Genomic DNA, 5,485 nt, shown 5'->3' with positions numbered 1-5,485 from the left:
GACTAGAATTGCTAGAAGACAGAGTCTGATTATGTCCAGCTTTAGTATTTACATTGGAATATTTTTAAAAAGTCATTTTACCAATTGTATTTCCAGAAAGAGTGTTTGAGATTCCAGGAATTCCACATCCTTTCCAACATTTAGCATCATTTTTTTTTTTATGTTTTTATTTTAGCCATTCTAGTGGATATGCGGTTTCATTGTTTTAATTTACATTTCCCTAACAAGTAATGAAATGGAGCACTCCATCACATTTGGATACCCTCTTTTGCACAAAGTCCTTTTTCATGGAAGTCTTTTGCCTATTTGTTTTTAACAGTGATTGGGGCCATATGATAGATCAACAGGAGACAGAAAGGTTTATTATAGAGTTGGATGTGAAAGTATGTATAACAGAATGTGATGAGGATGTAATGGAATGATGCTGTTTATGCAGGTTTTCATAACTATGGTGGCTATAGTAATTATGACTATGGAAATAATGGCTTTGATGACAGAATGATAGATAGAAGAGGTATGGGAGGACATGGCTATGGCAGAGCTAGTGCTGCAAGTTCAGGTTTTCATGGTGGTCATTTCTTTTATATATTAGAGGGTTGCCTTTTCGTGCAACTGAAGATAACATTGCTAATTTCTTCTCACCACTAAATCCAATACGAATTCATATTGATATTGAAGCTAAAGGCAGAGCAACAGAAGTAGATATAAAGTTTGTGACACACCAAGATACAGTAGTTGCCGTGTCTAAACATGAAAAAAAAAAATGCAACATTGATAAATGAAACTATTCTTGAATTCTGCTCTGGAATGAGAGGTTCTGGAATGGGAGGCCACAGCAGAGATGGAATGAATAACCAAAGAGTTTATGGATCTGTTGTAAAAATGAAAATGAGGAGCAATTACATGGAAAATATGGTGCTTCTGATGGCTTGGGAGTTTATGGCCATGGTGGTGAAGGCAGTGGAGGTTACTATAGGCAAGGTGGCATGAGTGGAGGTAAATGGTGTGGAATGTACTGAAAGCATAACAACCAATATACAAGCCTTGACAACAGCATCTAGTCTACTAGACTTTCTTACAGATTTAATTTCTTTTGTATTTTAAGAACTTTATAACGAGCTTGGCATAGTGGCTCACGCCTGTAATCCTAGCTCTTTGGGAGGCTGAGGCGGGTAGATCATTTGAGTTCAGGAGTCTAAAACCAGCCTGGGCAACATGGTAAAACTCTGTCTCTACCAAAAGTAGGAAAATTAGCCCAGCATGGTGGCGTATGCCTGTAGTTCCAGCTACTTGGGGGGCTGAAGCAGAAGGATAGCTTGAACCCATGAGGCCAAGGTGGCAGTGAGTCAAAGTGGCACCACTGCATTCCAACTTGGGTGACAAAGTGATACTCTGTCTCAGAAACAAAGGACTTTAGAATGGCTTAATGACTGAAGGAATGTGTTTTCAGAATATTATTTGGTGGCCGGGCGCGGTGGCTCAAGCCTGTAATCCCAGCACTTTGGGAGGCCGAGACGGGTGGATCACGAGGTCAGGAGATCGAGACCATCCTGGCTAACACGGTGAAACCCCGTCTCTACTAAAAAAATACAAAAATACTAGCCGGGCGAGGTGGCGGGCGCCTGTAGTCCCAGTTACTCGGGAGGCTGAGGCAGGAGAATGGCGTAAACCCGGGAGGCGGAGCTTGCAGTGAGCTGAGATCCGGCCACTGGACTCCAGCCCGGGTTACAGAGCGAGACTCCGTCTCAAAAAAAAAAAAAGAATATTATTTGGTACAGCAATGGATTGCGATGGGAAAAATCTGGTTTCTGTAGGTTTCATTTGTTGCATACTTTGAATTAAAAATAATTTTTATATTTTAACCACTGATATTAAAATTTTTATATACTAGTTACTCCTCAAAACGTGTTGCTTTCATAAGATTTGGATTGATGTATTTTACTATTAGTTCTACAAGAAGTAATGTGGTGTAATTTTAGAGGATAATGGTTTGCCTCTGCATAAACTGCAAGTCTTAAGCAGGTATCTGGAACTGAGCTTGACAAATAATTAGTGTAACCTTTTTCTTTAATTTCTCCTGGAAAACACAGTAAGTATAAAGACTAAAGATGAAGAGGCTTCAGGAGTATAAATTCAGCTGATTATTTCTATATTAGTTATTCTTGTTCAAATGTCATTTATCAAACATAACTCTGAAATGTTGATAATCTAAGAGGTACCTTAGATACTGAATATTCATAATTGTGTTTACTGGGGATGGGAGTGCTGGAAGTTTGAATTCTAGCCTTATATTTTGGAGTAGAATCCCTTCAGCTCTTGGCCAAAATATGAAAAAATATTTCCAAAAAGTGATAGTTGTGAGTTTCAAGACGTCTTAGAATAGGGTTAAGGTTCTTAGTGACACAAGAATTCAGTATAAGTACATAGGTATTTACTATGGAGTATAATTCTCACAAATGTATTTGCAGTTTTCTGCTCAAAAGAACATACGTTATTAAATAATTATATAAATAATGACTTTTTAAAAATGTGAACAACAGATAGTGGGAGGCGGTTCCAAGATGGCCAAATAGGAACAGCTCCAGACTACAGCTCCCAGCATGAGTGACACAGAAGACGGGTGATTTCTGCATTTCCAACTGAGGTACTGGGTTCATCTCACTGGCGCGTGTTGGACAGTGGGTACAGGACAGTGGGTGCAGCCCATTGAGTGAGAGCCAAAGCAGGCGATGTATTACCTCACCCAGGAAGTGCAAAGGGTAAGGGAATTCCCTTTCCTAGCCAAGGGAAACCGTGACACATAGCACCTAGAAAATCAGGTCACTCCCATCCTAATACTGCACTTTTCCAATGGTCTTAGAAAACAGCAAACCAGGAGATTATATCTGGTGCCAGGGTTGGAGGGTCCCACGCCCATGGGGCCTCCGTCATTACTGGAACAGCAGTCTGAGATCTAACTACAATGCGGCAGCAAGGCTCGGAGATGGGCACCCACCATTGCTGAGGCTTGAGTAGGTAAACAAAGTGACTGGGAAGCTCAAACTGAGTGGAGCGCACCGCAGCTCAAAGAGGCCTGCCTACCTCTGTAGACTCCACCTCTGGGGACAGGGCATAGCCAAACAAAAGGCAGCAGAAACCTCTGCAGATTTAAATGTCCTTGTCTGTCAGCTTTGAAGAGAGTAGTGGTTCTCCCAGCATGGAGTTTGAGATCTGAGAATGGGCAGACTGCCTCCTCAATGGGTCCCTGGTCCCTGAGTAGCCTAACCAGGAGGCATCCGCCAGTAGGGGCAGACTGACACCTCACATGGCTGGGTACCCCTCTGAGATGAAGCTTCCAGAGAAATGATCAGGAAGCAACATTTGCTGCTCAGCAATATTTACTCTTCTGCAGCCTCTGGTGCTGATACCCAGGCAAAGAGGGTCTGGAGTGGACCTCCAGCAAACTCCAACAGACCTGCAGCTGAGGGCCCTGACTGTTAGAAGGAAAACTAACAAAAAGAAAGCACATCCACACAAAACCCCATCTATACGTCACCATCATCAAAGACCAAAGGTAGATAAAAGCACAAAGATGGGGAAAAAACAGAGAAGAAAAGCTGAAAATTCGAAAAATCAAATGTCTCTCCCCCTCCAAAGGAGTGCAGCTCATCGCCAGCAACAGGACAAAGTTGGATGGAGAATGACCTTGACGAGTTGAGAGAAGAAGGTTTCAGATGATCAAACTTCTCTGAGCTAAAGGAGGAAGTTCAAACCCATTGCAAAGGAGCTAAAAACCTTGAAAAAAGATTAGATGAATGATTAACTAGAATAACCAATGTAAAGAAGTCCTTAAATGACCTGATAGAGCTGAAAACCATGGCACGAGAACTACATGACAAATGCACAAGCTTCAGTAACCAATTCAATCAACTGGAAGAAATGGTATCAGTGATTGAAGATCAAATGAATGAAATGAAGTGAGAAGAGAAGTTTAGAGAAAAAAGAGTAAAAATAAACAAAGAAAACCTCCAATAAATACAGGACTATGTGAAAAAACCAAATCTCTGTCTTATTGGTGTACCTGAAAGTGACTGGGAGAATGGAGCCAAGTTGGAAAACACTCTTCAGGATATCATCCAAGAGAACTTCCTCAACCTAGTGAGGCAGGCCAACATTCAAATTCAGGAAATACAAGAACGCCACAAAGATACTCCTCGAGAAGAGCAACTCCAAGACACATAATTGTCAGATTCACCAAAGTTGAAATGAAGGAAAAAAATGTTAAGACAGCCAGAGAGAAAGATGGGGTTACCCACAAAGGGAAGTCAATCAGGCTAACAGCGGACCTCTCTGCAGAAACTCTACGAGCCAGAAGAGAGTGGGGACCAATATTCAACATTCTTAAAGAAAAGAACTTTCAACCCAGAATTTCATATCCAGCCAAACTAAGTTTTACAAGTGAAGGAGAAATAAAATCCTTTACAGATAAGCAAATGCTGAGAGATTTTGTCACCACCAGGCCTGCCCTACAAGAGCTTCTGAAGGAAGCATTAACCATGGAAAGGAACAACTGGTACCAATCAATGCAAAAACATGCCACTTTCAACCAACAAAGATCAAAAGAGACAAAGAAGGCCATTACATAATGGTAAAGGGATCAATTCAACAAGAAGTGCTAACTATCCTAAATATATATGCACCCAATACAAGAGCACTCAGATTCATAAAGCAAGTCCTTAGAGACTTAGAAAGACACTTAGACTCCAACACAATAATAATAATAATGGGAGACTTTAGCACCCCACTGTCAACATTAGACAGAAGAACAAGACAGAAAGTTAACAAGGATATCCAGGAATTGAACTCATCTCTGCACAAAGCAGACCTACTAGACAGCTACAGAACTTTCAACCTCAAAACAACAGAATATACATCCTCTGAGCACCACATCACACTTATTCCAAAATTGACCATATAGTTGGAAGTAAAACACTCCTCAGCAAATGTAAAAGAACGTAAATAATAACAAACTGTCTCTCAGGACATAATGCAATCAAACTAGAACTCAGGATTAAGAAACTCACTCAAAATCGCTCAACTACATGAAAACTGAACAACCTGCTCCTGAATGACTACTGAGTACATAATGAAATGAAGGCAGAAATAAAGATGTTCTTTAAAACCAATGAGAACAAAGACAAAACATACGAGAATCTCTGGGACACATTTAAAGCAGTGTGTAGAGGGAAATTTATAGCACTAAATGCTCACAAGAGAAAGTAGGAGACATCTAAAGTTGACACCCTAACATCACAATTAAAATAACTAGAGAAGCAAGAGCAAACACATTCAAAGCTAGCAGAAGGCAAGAAATAACTAAGACCAGAGCAGAATTGAAGGAGATAGGGACACAACCCTTCAAAAGATCAATGAATCCAGGAGCTGGTTTTTTGAAAAGATCAACAAAATTGATAGACTGCTTGGAAGACTAACAAAGAAGAAAGGA

General features: G+C 40.6%; 1 pseudogene; it reads left to right on the top strand.

The window, feature by feature from the left end:
- The first annotated feature begins 385 nt into the window (after positions 1 to 385).
- On the top strand, positions 386 to 1,063 carry LOC117078082 (annotated as a pseudogene).
- The last annotated feature ends 4,422 nt before the right edge of the window (positions 1,064 to 5,485 follow it).

The sequence above is a fragment of the Trachypithecus francoisi genome, unplaced genomic scaffold, assembly GCF_009764315.1.
Source record: "Trachypithecus francoisi isolate TF-2019V2 unplaced genomic scaffold, Tfra_2.0 Lachesis_group6, whole genome shotgun sequence".
Taxonomy (NCBI): Eukaryota; Metazoa; Chordata; class Mammalia; order Primates; family Cercopithecidae; genus Trachypithecus; species Trachypithecus francoisi.
The sequence above is the reverse complement of the archived record's forward strand: the minus strand, read 5'-3'. Positions and strand labels throughout refer to the sequence as shown.